Genomic DNA, 21,798 nt, shown 5'->3' with positions numbered 1-21,798 from the left:
TTAATTACCTACCATTGGCTACTCTACAGTTCATTCTCGTTTGCTCTACCACTGCCCCTGGGCCAGGTTTCCAGATTCAGGTTCAGTGAGACACATATAAATGTCTTTTCATTAGTGGCAGGTAATATGGATACCAAGAGGATTTTTCCCCGCTTGCAGTCTTATCTATAACGCCTCAGCTATTGACACCCCATTTCGGATCCCACCATGGACCAGAGAGGAAGAGGAACTTGGACTTCTGCACTGGTGAAAGGGGGACTTGGTGAATCCACATTCCCCCCATCCCTTATACGGAAGACTTCTTCCACCCTTGATAACCTAACATGGCAGAACACCCTGCCCTACCCAGCAAGTCTCCGCTCTCCCCTAGCAGACAAGAATGGGTCCCAAAGGCTAGATTTAGTTAGTCCCCATTTTCCTTTCCTCTCTTGAAATGGCGCTGTAGAAATCTCTATGCCCATGCTTTCTTTTATCTCTTCTAATTGGTGCCCCTCCTTTCTGCCCAAGCTGTATGTGCCTCTCTTTCTAAGTATCCTTGTAAGAGTGATGAAGAGTTTCAGAACGCGCAAACTTAAATATTCAGTTGGAGGACACATATATGAAAGTAAATCTATTTATAGCAGTTGTTTCTTAAAGGACACTTGTGGCTGGAGACGATTATTGCATATAGATTCTTTCCTGGGGTCAATGGTCCCCGAGAGCCAGGCTATGACAATAATAATAGACCCATTTATTGAACGCGCAACCCTGTGCTCTGAGCACTGTGCCTGACTGGGCACTCTGCATGCAATATCTGTAATGTAATGACCTTCCAAAGAAAATACGGTCGTCTCCATGTCACCAGTGAAGAAACTGAGACCCATGAATTGGTTTGTCTTAAAGTTATGTCACTGGACGTGAGTTCACTTTTCTTCTCTTTGTCTGTAGAACAACTCTTCATACCGGAGAGGGGGAAGGATGCTGGTGTGCCTAGAATAGTCAGCTCCAGACTTCCACAGATAACCCCACAGGGCAGCTTCTCCGGGAGCACAGGGCCACCGAGGAATACCCGCCATGGTCCTTCACTCCGTGCCTTCCCAGGCCAGCCCTGCTCCATGTGATCTAAAGCATAACGTGATTGGGTGTTTTTCTGACAGATAACATGACGTATTGTTGAGAAAGCCTCCACTTTGTTTTTGGTTTTTCTACTTACCACCAGGTCATTCCATTTTCTCAGCCCTTTCAATCCTTAATTTTCTAGTTTCAAATTGCGACATAGTTCATCACCCTATATGACACTCTACAGTGATAAATAAAAGGTCATGGTCTTCTTTCAAGGGGATGGTTTCCCTGCTGGGCATAGGGAACTAAAGACATCAGTGAAAATTCTAGAAAGGAGCTCTGTTCCTTTGCGAGCCACAGATCCTTTACGTTGGGGATGTCCCTTGGGCATCTACTATGTGACAGCAGTTTTGTGATGTAGTATACATAAGTTGTCACATTTAACCTTTACAAGTCAAAGAAGTAATTATCATGATCCTTATTTTATTGATAAGGACACAGGTAAAAAGACAAGCAATGAGGGAGCTGACATTAGAATCCAAGACTGTCCGACAACAAAGCCAGCAAGTGAGGAGGCTCGGGAAGTCCAAATCCTTGTCACAAAAGCATAACTCCTCCTCCCAGGGGACTCCTTGACGGTCCTACTCCTTGACTGTCATTGTTGTCCTACTTGGCAGTTGACATCAGCATTTTGACTAGCCAGCTGTTGGTCTAATGCCTGGTGATTTAGACAGAATTTGGTGTCTCTGATCAGCTCACTCATTGGAATGAGGAGCCCATGACCCCGTCATAAATGTGGAAGGCTGCTGCCATGATACACTCATTTGTGTTAGGCCTTTATCCTGAGCTAAGCCCTCTCTTTCAGACTAAACTGAACCCCAACTTGAAATCGTCTACCGTGCAGCATCATTGCGCTCTGATTCCATGCCATGTGTATATTCTCGGGGGTATCAGCGATCCTCCAACCTCCCCAAGATCCTCCAGGGTTTTGGCCCAGAGCGGACAACACTGAAGGAGATTCTGAGAAAAGCAGAGCTGATGAGCAGGACCCCGATGGATCTCCTTCCAGGAAAACAGGAAGACTCAGGGGGAGGAGGGAGAACTGATGGTTGGGCTGGAGGCTGCTGCTGGGCCCACTGGAGCTGCAGGCTTCATCCCCTCTGTGGCTTGTGAATGAGGGGCTGGGCTTTGCTCTCTTGCCAGCAAATGTTGTCAGCGCTGGAGCTGCCCAAGGTAGGGGACCCTCGGGGAGAAGGTTCGCTAGGGCAGCATGCAAGGATTAAAGGAGAGAACAAGTCAAGGGCTGGAAGCTTTCTTCAGGGTTAACATAAAGCAAATGATACATTTTGGCTGGCTGGCTGCGGAAACGGCGAGCGTAAAGGGGTTAGGCTCAGGGTTGCAGCTGGAGATTGTAAACAGACTTCCCTGCTACCGTGGTCAACAGGCGTCTAGCACACACTTGGAAGTTGCTAAAACCATAGATCTTAAATGTTCCCACCGCGGAAAAGAAGTGGTCATTATGTGATGTGATGTAGGTCAGCATTTTGCAACATACGAACGTATCAAATCGACACAGTATACACTTGAAGCTTACACATGTCATATGACAATTACATCTCAATAAAGCTGGGGAAGTTAATTAATTAATATGCATTCCTGTAACCTCTTTGTTGTATCCTCTATTCCCCTCCCTCCTGTGTCCTACTCTAGGTCATAGGACTGACACCCAGACTGTGAGAAATTCATGCCACAGGATTGTCGAACCCCTACCCATCTCTCTGTCTTTCATATGCTCACACGTATTCACAGGTCCGCCATGATGGTTTAATCAATGCAATTAGGGAAATGACTTGTCCTTGTTATCAGGACTCAATGTGTACTGGGTGACAGCATCACCAGTTATATTTATGAAGTTTTAATGTCAGGCAATGCTCTTGTTTTGGAAATAATCATTGAACGTTTATCCACGAGTCAGTGTGAAAACATATCCCCGAGTCTCAGGTATATTCTCCATGTGCCTATTTCCTCAGCAAAAAATCCATTCGTCTCAATAAAATGATTAACACATGCTGAGTGCAATTTCAAATCCCCCGAGATCCAGTCCACGCAGACCCACCAGAGCCACACCTACGCACACCCCCGCCCCCCACCCCTCCCTGCAGCGTCCCCTGCCCACCTCTGCCCAGCGAACCAGGACTCGAACGCCCTTGTCTTTGCAGACTGTCACATCGCCAGCCTCCTCTGATCCCTGTCCTCCTTCTCCAAATTAAATTTCAACTTTTTGTAAACCCCTGTGAAAATGACAAGCCCGCGCCAGAGCTGTCTTTTAATACACAAAAGCATAAATAATGCCATCCATCAGGTCTGTCACTCAGAAAGATAGATTGCTCATTGTCCGGACCCCGGAATGACACCAAAGCCAAAGCTAGAAAGTGTCTGTCTTCTTTCCCGGAGTCGCTCTCTCACTCACATGCTCACTCTCTTTTTTTTATTTGCCGGACTGCTTGATTCTGATTAATGGTCCTGTCAGGGTGGGATTCCACTTGCCCGGATAATGAGTCAAGAATGTATTCCCTGTCACAGACACAGCAGATGTCAGGGGCAGAAGGGCTCAGGGATGCCAGAAACAATATACAGTTTCTTCCTAGTCCCCTGACAGGCCAATATGCTGCACAAGGTCTAATTTATGTAGACAAAATGCAGGCGGGGCTGCAGCAACGGGAAAACTGCCCCCGAACGCCCTGGCCGCGATGCAGCTCGAGAGCCCAGTCTGCTGGCTGGCTGGGCGGGCTGGAGGCAGACTGGTGATGAACGTCAACTGTGGACTCCGCAGGGCCGCCTCCCACAGCCCGAACACACCGAGAGGCCCGGGACCCCCTTTGACTTCATTAAACTGCACTTTATATCATTATGGGAAGAAATCAAACAGGGCAGAGGGCTTCTGTTTCCCTTAATGGCTTGATTAGGTTATTCACTGCTGGGCTGGGGGTGCTGAGACGTGTCAGCTGGCATGACTGCTCCAGCCAGACACCCTCTCTGCTTTGACGGGGCTAATTTGATCCCAGAAGTCTGTGCACCAACAGAGACCATGACCTTCCACTGGGGCTCCGGGAACCAGGCCTGCCCCTCGGCTAAGATGCAAACGCTGGTCTCAGCCCAAAGGTGGACAGGCTTGCATAGAATCAACCTGTCTACCTAGCTCTTGTGCATATGCACACATTTCTCGCTTGAGAAAAATCTCTTGGGCTGTTTCTTGAGTTGTACCATTAAATCAATGTGTATTTCTCTGAGAAATTAAAATATGACCACACTCCTCTGACAAACGACTCAAGCGGCGAAATGTTAAGGACACAGAGGAATTAGACAAATAAAAAACGAGGCAGGGGGAGGGTACAGCTCGGTAGTAGAATGCATGTTTAGCATGCACGAGGTCCTGGGTTCAATCCCCACTACCTCCCTTAAAAAAATAAATTTTAAAATAAAATATAAGCAAACAAACAAACCAACCTAATTACCTTCCCCCGTCCCCCAAAAGTAGAAACTAAAAAAAATGCAGGCAGGGGGACTGTCACATCACCAAGACTAGGAAGGTAAAATTCATGTCTACCAACCTCCATTTTAATCTTAACCAGGGCACAAACATCTTCCATTTAAAAAAAAATTCAAGGAGGTGTTAAAATTCCATGTAAATTAACTATGTATTAAGCAAGCTTTGTGTGGCTTCTAGACATCATTGCTGTGGGTCCTATAGGGTCGGATACTGACCTCTGCTGATAGAATCTCTGGCATCAGGTACTCGGTTGTGAATCCTTCTGGTTCAAAGGACACAGGAAGCATGACTGAGCTTGAAAATCCCTTCAAAATGTTATGAGCTCAGCTGTTTCATTCTTTCCAATGGTGTTTTTCCTATCTTATCAATGTGCCTTTCTCCTTCTCGAAGGCTTGTTTAGTTTTAAAAGGATGTCGCTGTTATGGGGGCCAAAGTGATGTGGTGGAAAGGGTGTGGATTCCAACGGTGGGCAGGTACCGCTTTCCGCCAGCTTTAAGACCAGGGGCCAGCCATTAAGCTCTCTGAGCCTCATTCCTTCTAACTGTAAAATGCAGATTATGCCATCTTCCTGTGGGCATCTGGGCTCATGCACGCCCAGTGCAGAATACATATTAGACCTTGTATAAGCACTTTCTGAAAAACGGATGGCCAATAAATGGTAGCAATTACTGTGGTATGTTTCGTCCCAGTGCCTAACTTCGTACCATGCAAAAGCTACTACCTATGCAGGAATGATGCCTTTCCCACCATTTAGTGGGGGACACAGAGACATGAAAAGGGGCCCCTGCAGGCATCACACACTTCAGCTGAGTTCAGAGACACCAGTCTTGTGTCTGTCAGAACCAGTGTCATCTTCCCTCACATCCTCCCAAAGCCCATCCTTGTTCCAAACACATTTCCCAACTTCTGCCTCTCGGCCTAAACACGTGTCCCTGTTCCTTCCAAATCCTGAGTGCTGGGTGGATTTCTCCTAATTTTATCCACCTGAGATTTTGACAAGCGCTACAAGGGGGAAGGAAGGCAGGAACAAGTCTCTGTAGTGGTTTCCCACCACTAAGGTGAAGGATGTTTCACGGGACAAAAAGCAGGTTGCAGAGAGTATGCATAATAAAATCCAATTTTATTAAATACATTTATGTTTATTTAAATTTACTTTATTTACGTTCAGGAAGAAAACATACGCAGTTTAACAGTAGTTACTTCTGTGTAGTAGTAGATGGGAGGTCAAATTTTTTGTCATGACAATGTGTTACTTCTCTATTAAAAACTGATTTTTATAATAAAGAAAACTTAGCGGGGAGGCCAAATTAAGCAAACCTACTTTCTGAACTTGCCCCTCAACATACAACACTGACCTCTTCTCTAATGATCTAGGATTTGCTAGGGAACCATCGAGCCAAAGCAAATACCCCAATATAAATGAGTCCCACTTTGTGAAAATTCAGGGTTCAAAAATCCAAACACCAGGCAGGGCTCCAGCAAAAAGGAAGTTCAGCAAAGAGCCTGGCTTTGATGATGGAGGGCAGGTGGTGGAAGATGGTGTCGACAATGGACCGGGGCAACCACGTGCAACAGGGCTACGTGCTAAGGACCTGCCAAGGAGAGGCCATAAAACAGAGGGGTGCAGGGGGTGCTCAGTGATGACTGGAGGGCTTCCGTGTTATGAATGAGTCTGTCAGTGGTAGGTTCCTGCAATAGGTTTATACATTCGCCTACGTCACTCAGGGGCGGGAGCAGGGTGTGGAAATTCACATTTGCAAGACTGAGGGACCATATTACCAAATGATGAACAGTCAGATGGCTAGGTTGCCAGATAGCGCCTGCCTCCTCCAAAAAATAAGCCAAGAGAAGCAATTTCCAGGGAACTTGTGGGAAACAACTTACTGTGTAAAATGAGCTACATTTGCACTGGCTTGACCTACGAACACGCCTGTTTTGATTTATCTGAGTGGTGGCCATTCATCACAGATGACAAAACCCCAGCCATGAGGCACGAAGCAAGGTCACCAGCAAGACGCCAGGGCAAGTGCATTGGAACAAAAACTGAGGAGAATGGTGGAATGGAAAATGAATTTTAAATCCCAGGTACTGAACTGTTTCCAAAGGCCGGTCTGCTCCAGGGGCAGGGAAGTGTGGTGTGGATGCTGGCCTCGGCTGATCTGATGCTCCTGTCTAGGGCCGAGCTAACGTGGGCTGGAGCCAGAGGTCAGCCCCGCAGCCCTCCCCCTGGGCAGACAGGCACTGGAAAGAGTGACGTCATTGGCTGCAAAGGGTTAAGAGTTGCTGCGATGAGGCAAAGGGCATAGCTGTTATGAAGCTGTCTTCCTCCAGGCACTCTCTGAAATGCCCCGACACAGTCCTCACAGGGGGAAGAGCAGGCGTTGATGGCTGGCTCACCTCTGGCCACGCACCCTTTGTATTTGCTCCCTTAATGTCCACACCAAGGTTTCCCACTTACCCAGGGAGTCCTCAATTTTCCCTTCCTTCTTAATAAATCACTTCTCCCATGCTGCCTTCAAGGCCAGTTCAGATCTACTACTCTTCTCTGCCTTTCTCTGTTTTAAGAGACCCCCAATCATTTTTGGAATTAGATCCCCAGGTGTGAAATACACAGTCTGGTCAGAAGCCTCCCTGGGCTGTCCTCTGGGACTTGCTCTCCCGTGACACTCTGCAGGGACTGACCTTGCTCTTCCTCCAGTTGGGGAAGCACAGGTCACCTCTGACAGGTGCACTGCGTCCACTGAAGCTGCCATCTGCCGGTGACACTTACAGATGTGGTGGTGGTGGTTGGGGGTGGTCATTAACCCAAACCTGGAAGTTACTGTCACAATTATCTCCCAAATCAAAAACGCATGGGACCCTGATGACAGTTTCCACAGCCTTCCTTGACAAAGTCAGTCATCATCCCAGCTCACTCACCTCCTCGGCGAAGCCTCTCCCGTTAGAACAGTTCCCTCCCAACTCCTAGTCACCAGATTGTTTATTTCCTCCATCAAGAGAGTCTTGAAGTCCGGATTTTCGCAAAAGCAGAGCCCAAGGAGAGGATTCAGGTATAGGTTGTTTATTTGGCAGGTGATCCCATGAGGCGGGAGTGAGGAAAGGAGGGAAGAGGAGGAGCCAGTACAAACACGTATCATCATGGTCCCTGATGTAGGCAAAAGGGACCCTGATCCCACTCAGACCCCTAAGAAGATGCGAAGAGTTTGGAATATAGCCGGGCGCGGTTCCCCTAAACGGCTGGGAGCATGGGGCACTTACCCACCCATCCCAGGTGTCCCCCAGCTAGCTGAGGGTTGTCCCTGGACCCCAGACAGCCCCTCACTGCTGGCCTGTGAGGCACCTGAGAAAACCCTGGGACAGACTGTGGGAGACAGAGGATGCTGGGCTGGGGGTGGGGGGCAACCCGGGCAGCTCCAGGAAAGTCTGAGCTCCTGGGGAAGTGTCCACCCTGGGGACAGGCAAGGAAGGGTCCTCCAATAAAGCCACTGGAGAGGGCATGGCCCTGCCAATGCCGTCCAGCCTCCAGTGCTGAGACAATACATCTCTGTTGTCCTAAGCAACCCTGTTCCTGGTACTTCGTTACAACGCTGGGAAATTAATTCATGAAGCAAATGAGGATGGAAAGCAAGAAAGTAGAGCCCTTTAGAGCTCTGAGAGCAGAAACATCACCACCCCCCAGTGCTCACAGGTGGGCACGGGGCCTCGGGACATGCCTCAGGGAACAAGCAGGACCCTCTGGGACATTCTGCTCAGTGGCCAGAACGTTTTGGCTACATCACCTGCCTGCGTGAAGATGAGGACTGTGGTTTGGGGGCTGTGAAGTAGGATCCCTGTCCACCTGGGAAATGCAACCCTCCATCACCCTGAGCGTTTTCAGAGCTCTGTGGGAAATGAGATGTGGGTTAGATGCTATCGGAACGTGAACAAGACCGGAAATCTATTTTTCTTCAAGAACATAGTTCACTTTCTTGGAGAGCCTCTGGGGATTACTGTGGAATAACAGGGAGGAGGAGGAGGATTGGGCAGAGGAGAAGAAAGGAGAGGAAGACAGAGAGGAGAAAGAAGTAGAAGCAAGACTTCAAAGAGAAAGGGTGAAGTCTCCCATGTGGAACCCATCGGCCTTCTCCCTTCCCTGGACCCCTGCACGCAGAACCTCCCATCGTGATTACTGTCATGACCTTTTACCAGCCTCTCCACCCACCTCCACGCAGTCACCAGAGCAGGCGTGGGACTCCCTGCTCACAGTCCTTCCTTGGCTTCCTATCAAGTCAGATCAAGACTGAACTCCTTAACCAGGTCCACTAGGACTGCCAGATCATCCTTCAATCCATACTTCCTGCATTACCTGTACTCCTCACTGCATAGCCTCCCAAACTCCAGCCAATTCAGTGATATACCTGGGTTTTTCATGAGTGTCTGCCTCTCCCCCCTGCTTGAGAGATGCTTTCTCCTCTTCACCCTGTGCACTTCTACTGATTCTTGTAGATCCAGCACAAACTTCCATGGCCTCGCTTCTATCCCAGCCGTGGCAGAAAGAATTTTCCCGTCTCTTATACTCCAGTCAACTTCAAAAACAACACCAACCATGGGAAAGGCCATAGTTCAGGGGCAGAGCACATGCTTAGCATGCACGAGCTCCTGGGTTCAATCCTCCGTACCTCCATTAAAAGTAAATAAATAAGCCTAATTACCTTCCCCTCAAATTTAATAAATTAAAAATAAGTTTTTTTTTTCAGGGTTAAAAAAAAAAAAAAACCCAGCACTGACCACACTGTGATGTGCCTTTCTGGCTACAAAACAATCTGCCTCAAGAGACCGTGTGTTTCATGAGCACCTAATAGTCCACAGCATCCCAAGGCCTGGCATCCTGTGTGAAATGTGGAAGGTTTGCAATTAACGTTGAAAAAAATGCAAGATACATGAGTGAGAATAAAGTATTCCCAGCTCTCCAGTTGGCCCCCCGTGGCTTCACAAGCCAGCCAGACGCCCTGGTGTCATTTCCCAAACCTGTAAGAGAAAGTCACCTGCTCCTGGGGCAGCACTGCCGTCTCCCTCCCCGCGTGCCTCACTTAGGGCTTTTATCAAGTTCAGGGTTAGCTTCCGCCTCCCCTTAGATACCATGGAGCCCGCTAATTTATATGCGAAGGAGCTTCCAGGCCCCCTGCTTCCTGGCCTGAGCAGGGAGAACAAACGGAAAGTTCCAACATGAGTTGCTGTCCTCGGCCTGGCCTCCCTCTGCCATCAGGGCCTTCTGCTCCTTTGACAAAGGTTTATGTTCTAAGTCATTAAGGTTTTCTGCCAAAACACAATGTGCTTCTCTTTAAAGGCCCTTGTTCCTACTCAGAAGTTCCTTAATCAGAAACAGTGATGTCCTGTGAAACTCCAAATAAAGGAAATAAAATTAAAGGTCCCAATTGCACTTCGCTGATTTGGGCTTTGCTTTCATTTTATTATTTTCTTTACGAGCCTTAGGCTCGTGGAGGAACTTGCAATTCCCATCTCCCCATCCTGCGTGGAGGGAGAGAGGTGTGATGCCCAATGGGAACTTCGAGTTAGAGTTTCTCGAAACCAGATGCAAACCAGGATGAGTAGAAACAGAAAGTGCCAGCGTTTAAACCTAGCATCTCTGGCGTGTGGCTGGGAGACTGCCGGGGACCTTACCTGCATAAATGTTGGGGCGTTTCCAGAGCCAGAGAGACAAGGGTTCAGGAGGCGAGCAGAGGATTCTGCCAACTTACACCTCTTTGAATGAATTCCAGCTGCCGTCCCTCTTTATGAAAGACCGTTGTGGTTGGCCTCCTTCATCTAATCATGGAAATACTGGGAATATGGCCATTCAGGGACAGTCTATAGAAGAGACCAGAAAAGACGGAGAAAGGAAATAATGAGATGAATTGGATAGAGAGACTTAGAATCATTAATGTTACAACCAGAGAACATCTATTTCACTGTCCACAGTGTACAAAGAAGCAGCTCGGGGCCCAGGGAGAGCTGGACGCCCAGAAGGGAACGCAGATTATTCTCTGCCGTCTGATCTTTACTGGATGAGAGAAAGCACGAAGGAACAGGGCAGATCAGCGTCTGAAACGTGGCACAATTCCTGGCACCAAGTAGGCAATAAATACTTGATAAAATAATATTTAATAAGAGTTCACACCGGGGATCAGATTGGCCAAGATATGCTTTGTTTCTCAGGCAACACCCCACAAAGAACGTCTGAAACATGCCTCCGAGGTGTCGCAAGTTTGGGTCCAGACCACTGCAATAAAGTGAATTCATATCACTGGTAAAGCCAGTCGCAGGAATTTTTGGATTGCCTAGTGCCTGTTAAAGTTATGTTCGCCCTGTCCTGTAGCCTATTACGCGTGCAAGAGCGTTATGTCAAAGCGAAAGTACATACTTTAATTAAAAATATTTTATTCCTAAAAAAATTCGAACCATCATCTGAGCCTCAGGGAGTCATGGTTGGCACATCAGAGATGACGGATTCCCAGATCGTTGCGACAATGAAAAGTTCTGAAATAGTGTGAGGATTACCAAAATGGGACACAGAGACACAAAGGGAACCAATGCTGCTGGAAAAAAATGATGTCGACAGACTTGCTCAACACAGGATTGCCACAAAACTTCAATTTGTAAAAAACGCAAAGCGTGCTGAAACCCAGCACAGTCAAATGAGGTCTGCCTGTGTTGACTTTGTTGTGAACTAATTTCAACCTTACAGAAGTTGCAAGAACAGTACAGAGGATAAGTATCCGTGTACCCTTTCATTTTAAATGTTTGCCACATCTTTAATGAACTTTATGAAACATTCTTATATGCAAATCACTGTGCTCAGAGCTAAGGACATCCCAAGGTGAAACGGGACGGTCCTTGTCCTCATAACCCCGGAGACTGGTACAGGAAATACATCAACACACTGGTGACAAAAAAGAAGCAATACGAAGCAGAGACGGAGAGGGGCGGAGGCCTGGCTGAGGCTGGGGATGGCCAGCTTCAGGATTCTAAATTAGCGTTGTGGAAACAAGGAGATGCTTTAAACCATTCCTGGAACATCCCTGGTAAACAAATAAATAAAAACAAAACAAAAAATGATTACACTGTAGAGGCTGCAAATGGTCCAATCAGAAAACTCATCTCAGCAGCGTAACTGATGGCAGAGGATGGAAATGCTACACTTTGGTTCACTTCAGTTAGAAAAAGGGTCTTTTACTCCAACATGAAAAAAAAAAAAGCAGGGAGGGTATAGTTCAAGTGGTAGAGCACATGCTTAACATGCATGAGGTCTTGGGTTCAATTCCCAGTACCTCCTCTGAACATAAATAAATAAATAAACCTAACTACCTCCTCCCCAAAAGTATTTTTTTTTTTTAATGGTGGATGGAGACCAGGCAAAGCAATGTTTTCTGGTCCAACAAGCCCTTTTTCATACAGGGATGAAAAATTCTGCTCAGTGCGAGTCCATAGGCTTTCCTTCCTTATCCATCTTTGGATTCCAAGTGGCATTTGAAAAATATCTCACTGCATAGTGAAAAGAACTACTGTTACCTACAAACAGCAAGAAAGGATCCTGGAAACTAGAGAGAGACAAAATTGTCACCTCCACAAGCTCACCTCTTCCTGTGAGTCCTTCATCTTTTAGATGCTGCCTGAGACCCCTTCACTTACTTTGTCTTCTTCCTTGGGGACTGGCCAGGTAGCCCAGGTATGTTCCTGGATCATGGGGAGTATGAACACACTCTCCTCTCTTCTGCTCTGTTGATTGCTGAACCCACACCTCTGGGAAGGACCAAACTGAGCTCTTGGGCCCTTTTGAGTTACTAGACTCATTGGCCAGGGTGTTACTGGTACAAGCGAAGAAGCAGGGGGGATTAAAAGGAAGTTTTTCTCCTTCCATCCTTCCTCACCTCTGTCCACCTCCCCAGGGCTCCCTATCCTTACTAGGAAGGTAGGGTAGAGAAAGAAAAATAAACAAGTGACATTAACAACTTAAAGGGGAAATTCTATTTACCAAGTAGTGTGTTACGTGTTTCATATGAATTTCAAAAGAAATAAGGTTGGCATTTTATTTCCATTTTACAGATGAAGAGATGGAGGCACAAAGAGTTCAAGCGAGTGTCTGATATGAATGAGGGCAGATCTTCTGATTGGACGCCATGTGCTTTTTTAATGGTACCAGGCTCTCTGCAAACAATATACATGAGGCAGTTTCCTATCATCATTATTGTTCTGAAAACCTAACACAAACTTAGCAGGGTTCCATAAAAGCCCACCGTCTAGCCCAGGTAGAGTTAGATCCATGTGAGACTTCTTGAAGTCCTTAGCTTGAAAGCCAGAGTCCATCTTCCTGCCAAAAGATGTGTCTGAGAACGCCTGACAAATTAGCTAAGGTTCAGCCCGGCCCAGGGTCCCGGGGCACCACGCCTGCGGGCGGGAGTGTGAGTGAGCACCTTGGTGGAGCACGTGACTGCGTGAGCAGAAACAGCATGTTGTAAAATATAGACCAGCCCCCTCTCAGCTTGTGTGCAGATCAGAAATGCCAGAGAATTTTTCCATCGTCTGCTATAATGTTCATTACAAAAGAGCCCCCAGATGGCAGATGGCTATTAACTCCCCGTGACCTATATAAATGTCAGATGCAAAACTATTGCCCCAGCAAAAATATCTCAAAATAAATAACAACAGGAGGGGAGGGATGAGATTCTGTTGTCATCGGTATTTACAGTTTATGCATTTGGGCTCTTCCTTCCTCGAGCCAGAGTAAAATGCTTTCGTCCCACTAGGGAATTCATTTAGCCAGAGCAAAACAGGAAGTGGAGTCCTACAAGAAAAACTGGCAGAGTGGAAGGATGGCTCCCGAAAAGAGGCAAGCCGGGGGCTGGGAAGACTGGAATGGCTCTGGGGCAATGCTTAGCTTGCATTTCAAAGGTTTATCTCCAGATCTTTATTCTTATGGCCAGGCTTTGGAGGAGTGTTGTCTTTTCTAGTTTTACTCCTGGATAAAACCAGAGCAGTGTGTGTTTGCCATTCAAAAGAAGATCCCAGATTTTAAGAAATATAGAAGAAGTCATTTTTGTATGGGGTTTAGGGGGATCAACTTCTTCCTTATTTGAAAGTCACAAGCCTGTCAACTGCCAAGACTTCAGAGAACTGCTTTCCACTATGATGTGTGTGTGATTGTGTGTGTGTGTGCGCGCGCGCACAATTTATATATATATATGTATACATCTATATCTATATAAATCTTTTTTAACATATCAGTGTTTCTAACACAACACAATTTAAATCTGGTTCTCCAGATGAACAACTGGAAAAAATGTTCTCTCAATCTGTTCAGTGAACTAAAACCAGCTTGCGCTGCCTTGCTGGCTTTGTGGTGTAATGATTCCGTATGGAGTTTCCTCTTGCATTTATGAAGATCTAGCTGGTCCTAGGAACTAAGCAGTTAACGTTTTATAAAACAAAAAAACAACAACAAAAAAAAACACGCTACCCCTAGAGCTTGGGCAAAGGATTCAGCAGGAACCAACTAAACAGTATGATCTACAAGTTCAAAGAGAGGGTGACCACGTAATCTACCTTCCAGACTGGAACAATTCTGAGAGTGAAAGGTGGTGCTGTGAATAATTTCACCAAGGCAACGGACATAAACCAAGGATGTCCATCCAGGGCAAATCCAAATGTAAGATAAGCTCTCAGGTTGCAGGACACCTGGATGTTCAGAGCTTGAGGCTGACGCTGCCAGGACCTTGTGGGGAGAGGGTCTCTGTTCTCACCTTTCAATAAAGCTGTGGGTCTAATTCAAACAAACAAGTAAGATCACCTTATTCAAAGATAATTTATAAACACCACAAAAAAAAGCTTATTTAAACAGTGCCTGTGTCTGTGGAATACAAATCTTCATTATAAGAAACAGCCAAGGCAGAAAGGCGGCAGGGTAGTGGTAGAGAGAACTTAGTAATTTGACAGCACTTTGTTTTGAAACTGGCTCACTTGGAAAGTGAGAGTAAAATACCTTGGAAAGCCGTTGTCAGAATTAAACGAGAGAAAATATATAAAACGTCTAACACATTGCCTGGATAGAAATAGCACAAAATAATTTTTATTTCTCATTCGTAGGAACATGCAGATCCTACTTCAAATCTGTTTCATTCCATTATTCCTTGGTTTTAAATCAGCAAGTACTAAAAATGCACTTGAAAATTAATTTCCAGCAAAACTTTTTTTTTCTAACAACTGACAGCTGGCAGATTGCAGCATGCGCTACATATATTTCTGTGACTCCCGTTGTGAAATACAAGTCTTTGATCCAAACGTTTTTGTTTTTACTTTTGAAAAAAAAAATGTGTGATTATACGAGTCACACCTCAAGCCATGATGTCCAGACAAGTCTCAGACTGGAAGCAAAGATGTCACTTCCTAAAGAAACCTCCCGGTTCAGGGAAAGTGTCCAACGTGCAAATCATGGATTATAAATCTCATCTTGCATCTCTTAACATGGGATACTGGCATTCTGGGACTTGGCAGTATCCCAAAGACATACTTCATAAGTTGCAGAAAGTAAAGGTTTTATAGCAAACATTCAATTTATATTAGTTTAACTTGAAAACCCTCTCCAAATGGCCGAGGACTTGCAAATAGTGGACAGCTCATCTCCCATGTCAATACAGCACTTCCTCTAGCTCCCGTTCTCCCAACTCAAGGAAATTGCTGGTGGATATTTTACGGGAAAATCTCTCATAAAAGTAAACCTGCCACTGTCCCATTGGAGGTACAGTCCCAAGTCCCACTCACAACATGGAAAAGCATCTAGAGAAAAATTTAGCTCTGAAAGTCTCATTACTGAAGTTGGACTCACATTCTGAACACGACTCACATTCTGAAATGAGTTTTGAAGTTAAAACATGTATTTTTTATTCAATAAATGCTTATAAAAACACCCACTGCATGCTGGCCTCAGGGTAGGTCCTGAGAAGACTAGACGAAATGGCTCAGTCTAGACATTCAAGAAGCTTCATGACTTAGGGGAGAAAGCAGCAATGAGTTACAGTTCCCCCAAGTGATTGCTTTCATGGGATTATGAACAAACTAAATTGCATAGAGGAGGAAGGGTCCAGATAGACGCGAGGACTAAGGGAAGGTTTCAAAGAGGCATGGGATTTGAACTGGGATTTGAAGGTTGAGTCTGCACCATGGCCAAGGTGCAGGAAGAAGAAACAGCACATGCGAAGGCATGAGGTCAGGGAGAGGGTGGCCTCTGGCCATGACAGGCAGCCCTGAGGCACGTGCGGTGCAGGGGCGGTGGGAGCCCATGAGCCGGGCGTGGAGTGAGGACCTGGGCACGAGGGACTCTCTGGGCTTGGCAAAAGTGTGGAAGTTTCTTTCCGAGACCTGCAGTTTTTAGACAGTGTCTGTATCGGCGCTGCACCTCGATTAGAAACCGCCGTCCTACGTCTGACCACCTGTCACCCACTCCTCTCCTGGTCGGTCTATGACCATCTCTCACTGGGGACTCAGGAATAGCCTTCTAAACACTCTGTCTGCTCCCCGCTTTGGCTCCCCATAGCCTACCACCAAGACACTTGTTTTACTTTCAAAACCTAAATTACATGGTGTTGATCATCTCAGAACTCTCAGAGGGGGTGGTCCCTGCTTCACTCCGAGGACAGGCTGATCCACATCTGCACCCGATGCGCTGCCCCACTGCCCCCACACCGCCCTGACCTCATACCCTGCCCCTCGGCCACCCCACGCCCAGCTCGCTGGCCTCCAGTGCTTGAGACCCCAGAGCACTGGCACCCCTTTCCCTAGGCCTGGAGGGCTTTCCATCAGCACATCCACGGCCTTCCGTGTCATCCTTCAGGTCTCTGATCAAAGATCAAACTATTAGAGAAGTCATTCTTGGCCTCCGGATTTTAAGTGACAAGCCCACCCCCACCCCAGCTTTTCCTGGTCGCTTACTCTGCCTCACTTTTCTCATCACCGTCCGACAGAGTGTACAGTCACCTCGTTTTTGTTTGTTATCACTTATATCCTGATATGTCCACCATGGCTAGAATGGAGGTCCTGTGAAAGCCGGGGCTTAGGGTCACCTCTGCTCGCTGGTGTACTCCCAGCGCCGAGGGCAGGGCTCGCACAGCGCAGGCACTCAGGCAGCACACACCCACAGGAGGGAGGACGGGGTCCGCTCGGGGAGGGGGGGGAGGCCACCCCGGTGACTTTCCGTGCCTCTTCTCCTGCTTTCATCTGCTATCTTTATCAGGGTTTCTCATGAGTTTTAAATGCAAATAAAAGTTCACTGCTAAGGAAGGAAGGGAGGAAGGAAGGAAGGAGGGAGGGAGGGAGAAGGGAAGGAGGGAGGGATGGAAGGAAGGAGGAAGGAGGGGAACTACTGTGATGGCCCTGAAGAATTCAGGATGATATGATCACACCTGATGTTGAAAAGATCACAACACACAGATTAGATGGAGGTCCTCAGGCTAAAAGGCAGAAATGCTGGGAGGGAGAGTCCTGAAAGCTAAGAGTCTGCACCCAAGTGGAACCTGTGAGAGCAGAGGAAGTGGCGGAGGAGCGTGAGAGAGAGATTGGGATGATTCTTCTAAACACCACGGGTGGCTTGTGAGCAAGTCAAGAGAGAGAAGACTCTGAGCACAGTGTCTGGCTTAAATAAGTGCCCGAAAGGTGACAGACTTGAAGATGACAGGGAGGAGAGACAGCGAAAAGTCCGGAGCATGTGAAGGCTCTGGAGGACGACACAGTCCATTCAGGCAGCTGGACCCAGGGTCTGGAGCTCGGCAGAGATTCAGAGTCACCAGCGTTGAGGTGGAAGAAGGTACGGGCTCGAGTGAGAAGGGGAAGAGGACACAAATCAGCACAGGACTCCCAGGCAGCCCGTGGTTACAGCCTGACGACCTCTGTCTTTATCCTGGCTCCACGGTTTAGTGGCTGCATCACTTTATTCCATGAAGTAAACCTTTCAGAGCCTCAGCTCTCCTCTGCTAACTAGTGCTAGTAACAATAATGATAATGATAATAATAATAATATTTTTTATTATTGTTATTACTATAATAGCTACCTCGTGGGGTAGCTGTGAAATTAAAATGAGAGACAGCATAGGGTATCTGCAACACGTTAATAAATATTGCTTGAATATTACTATTTGTTATAACTATACCAGACAAAATGAAGCCAAAGAAGTCGACACTTCATGGGAAGAACACAGTCCCCAGACTTCCAGAAAGAAAGGAGTTTCAGGAAAGGAATGAGTGATCGGCAGCATGAAACATTACTGACAAAAGAAGGAAAATGTTTAAAAATGCTAGTCAAAATGTGGCAACTAAGATTTTTGGTGACTCCACCAAAGGCAGTATAGACAGACCGGTGAGCATTAAAGCCAGACGGAGTTGAATGGGATGAGGCCCAAAGGAAGGAAGGAAGAAGATAGACCCGGTTTTAAATCAGGCTCACTTCTCTCTAGCTGTGCGATCTTGGCGAAGTTACTTAACCTCTCTGTGCCTCAATGTCCTTAGCTATGGAGCAGAAACAAAAATAGTAAAGTGCTTTTGACAGTATCTGGCCAATAGCAGGTGACTAACTAAATGTTAAATCTCTTCCATGGCCTCTTCTCTCTTCCCTGATGGGGAAAATACCAAAAGGACCCAGGCATTGTATTTGATGCTGCCACAAATTCTTCAGCACAGAGATGCACTGAGAATGTGAGAATGAGGTACACTAGAAGGGGACATTAAATGAGTTCCTTATAATTTGCATAGAGTATTCAGGTAATCACTTAAATCATCATATCCAATGTTTTGTTTTCCCCTTTCCTTAGACCAGGTTTCCACACTCGACAATTACTCTCACCTGCAGCAAATGTAGTCACACAGCGACTGGAGAAATTCTCCAAATGTATTTTCTTAACATCGTTCATCAGAGAAACCGACTAGCATGCCTTCACTTGAATTTAACCCTCTTTAACTTCAAAGGACCCTGTTTGGAGTTTGGCTGTGATTTGCTGTGTTGCCCTAACAAGGAAATATTTATAAGGTTTCTGAGTCCTGCTATTAAATGACCAGCCTGCTTATTTTCCTGCTCAAATGACATCATTTTCTTAGAGCCAGAAAGAAAAAAAGGAAGGCTCAGTGGACTCCCTTCCCTTCTTACGCGTCCTGCTCGAGGGAACCTAAAGGGAAAGAGTGAGAAACTACACCGCCCCAGCTCTGGAGCGGAATTTCAGAGTGTTCACTTCCTGCCCAGCCTCCTTTTGGGGAGAAGGGGGTCCCTTTGTTCTGTTGATGAGGATGGAGTTAACACGACCTAGCAGAAACAGAAGAAAGGCCACCCCTCCTCCGCGCGTTCCTCTGGCATGCCCACTCGCCCACTCTTCGCTTCGGTGTCTATTTGCGCCATCGTAAATTCTAAACTCAGGAGGATAATTCCAGCCAAAGTCTACATGCGCCGGATACCATAATGTAAACTGCATATGTTGTGAGAAGCTGTTCAATGGAAGCAGTGAATGAAAACAGGGCCAGCTCTATGCTTGGGACCCTGGGTTTCCTCTCCTCTGTAAACCATGGCCTCTCCCCTCAGTTCGAACTTTATGACATGCCCATAAATAAAAGCATTTTTGGCTACCAGATCCCCTTGAGATATCCTGCAACAGCCTTCATTCCAGAGTTTGAGTTCAGGCTCCGCTCAAGAGTGCAAATGGCCAAGCCTGTGGCTCCCTCCTCCCTGACTGGGAGGCAGGACAAAAAAAAAAAAAATCCTGCAAAAGGCAGCGTTTCTGCTCCTCCACCGTCTTCTCCCCTCCAGCTTTGCCCTCTTTCCAGGCGACAGGCAGACTGGTGCAGCGGGCAGGAATCCAGCCCACATCAGTTTGGTAACAATCTTAACCCCCATTCGGCTGGCGAGGTATATCCTCAAAATCAAAGGAGTCATTTCATATGAAAATGAATGTGTGTACGTATGTGCATGACTGGGACACTGTGCCGTACAGCGGAAATTGACACAATGTAACTGACAGTACTTCCATTAGAAAAAAAAAAAGGAGTCATTTCAGCACTTCTGTCTGAAGTTGCACCCAAGTTGGAGGCTATTAAGCAAAGCCAAGGCCCTTGGGACAGACATCTGGACCTAGAGGACCATCCACCGAAGCTCCCATCTCCCTTCCTGGTCCTTAGCTGTTGGTCTGTGCAAGGTAATGCTAAGACATCTCTGTATCCATGTGGCCCCTTTTGCACTAGCCCTGTTCTGTTAGCTTCATTTGTGCTACAATCTTTGTGATGTCTTCTGCAATCTCCATGTCCTGCTGGATTCTGAGAGTTTCTGTAAAAATTAGCTTTATATACCTGTGTCGTTTCCTTGGTCCTCTGCCCGGGAAGCGGGGGCCAGACACTCTTTGACCTGCTTCTGTACTCTCATCACTTCCCCCCAGCATTCAGTTCCGCAGTTATTGCAAAATGTATTTCAGCACAAGTTTTGCTCACGAGAGAAGGAAAAATGATACTCCTGTAGGCCAAATGTAGCTCTCCCTCTCAGGGCTGGTCGTCTGTGTTTCCACAATGCACTGTCGCCAGGAACCGTCACACCTCGTGACACCTTCTCTTTTGCAGCACAGGGTCTGAAGCGGATTCTGTTATACGTGTCTTTAGGCAAAGAGAACTGAGAGGAGCCTGGAGCTGTGACTGCAGAGTCTTAGTTTCCATTCTTTAGGGACAGGCAGCCCTGAAAAACGTCACACTTACTGGCCATTTCACAAAATGAGAAAAATAAATGGAAATATAACTATCATGATCATCTTCAATATTTCATTCAGTATGAAACATAGATCTTCATTCATTAGTATTTTATTGGAGAAATTTTATCTCTATTTTATAGAAAGTTATTGCAGATCGGACAGCCGGTGCATGCAGACACAAAGAGAGGAAAGCAGAAAGAATCTGGGCTTGTAATACCATAGAACAAATATTAGAATCACATTCTGCGGTGCCAGAGGGCTAGCCTGGCCCCTCCAGGGCTTCACCGTGCACGGCTCCAGAGATGGTAGTGTCTGTATCTTTAGCCCCACCCTATCACCAAGACCCCAGAGTCCATGTTCAATTGATACCTGGATGCCCAGTTACCACTTTATCATAAAAAAATTAAGTCATGGTCTGTCTCTCCTCTCTCAAGTTTGCCCAACTCAGATCATCCCACCTTGGTCAAATGATTAAGTCGTTAAGTGATTAAGACCTCAGTATAACAGAGATTCTAAAATGAAAGTAGAGTAACTCATGTTCGTAGCAAAAAAGAAAAGCAAGGAAAATAAAAATCACCCATCATCTCCAAACTCAGAGATGTCCACTTCTCATATTATAGGGTATGTTCTTCCAGTTTCATGGCTGTGTGCATTTATCTGTTTTCAAATATATTGAACAAAATTGGAATCATACAGCTTGGTTCCCTGTATTGCACACTTAGCATTTTGTCATGTGCATTTCGCATATTCTTCAAGAAATGATTTTGACTGTATGCTTGGCACACTGTACCTTTATAAAGAAATCCAAACATTCAGGTTACTTACAGCGTTTAACTGCTCATAAATAGTACCATAATCATATTGTGGTGGTCATCTTTGTGTCTGGGGTTCATTAACGCCATTTGAAAATATCTATAAAGTGAAAAAAACCTAAACACATCAAAAATGTAACATCTTAAGTGTCAAAGAGAATACACAGTGGAAATGTTCAGCGATTTCTCCGTTTATTGCAGCAGTTCGAGTTTTAGAGGAAAGAATCTAGCTCCGATTTCACAGAATGGTGTCTTTTTAAACTGTAGAATGTGTTTGTGCTAGTGGTTTTTCTTCATTTGTGCCTTTTAAAAAGGCGTTGTATGTGCAAATGAACTAGCCATCACCAGTGGGGAAAAGGATGGAGGGAGGGGCAAGATAGGGGAAGGGGATTAAGAGGTACAAACTGCTAGGTATAAAACAAATGCGACACAGTATATAATGTTCAGCACAGGGAGTAGAGCTAATATTTTATAACAACTTTATGTGGAGTATAATCTATAAAAATACTGAATCACTGTGTTGAACACCTGAAACTAATATAATATTGTGAGTCAACTCTGTTTCATTTTTTAAAAAGCCTGGCCAAAAGAGAGAGTTGGGTGTGCTAGCTAATAGTTGAAGCTATTAAGGTATTATGAATTGACATCATTCTAT

General features: G+C 46.1%; 1 long non-coding RNA gene across 5 annotated transcripts in view; it reads right to left on the bottom strand.

Moving 5' to 3' along the window:
- The window catches only part of LOC116660102, a 338,126-nt gene that overhangs the window by 58,224 nt on the left and 258,104 nt on the right, over window positions 1–21,798 (bottom strand). For all 5 annotated transcript variants that reach the window (XR_004315484.1, XR_004315478.1, XR_004315477.1 and 2 more), the window contains one exon: window positions 10,253–10,438. This is a non-coding gene — a long non-coding RNA (uncharacterized LOC116660102). The remainder of the gene's footprint in view (window positions 1–10,252; window positions 10,439–21,798) is intronic.

This window comes from Camelus ferus, chromosome 26 (assembly GCF_009834535.1).
Source record: "Camelus ferus isolate YT-003-E chromosome 26, BCGSAC_Cfer_1.0, whole genome shotgun sequence".
NCBI classification, from domain to species: Eukaryota; Metazoa; Chordata; class Mammalia; order Artiodactyla; family Camelidae; genus Camelus; species Camelus ferus.
This window is presented reverse-complemented; position numbering and strand designations above follow the sequence as displayed.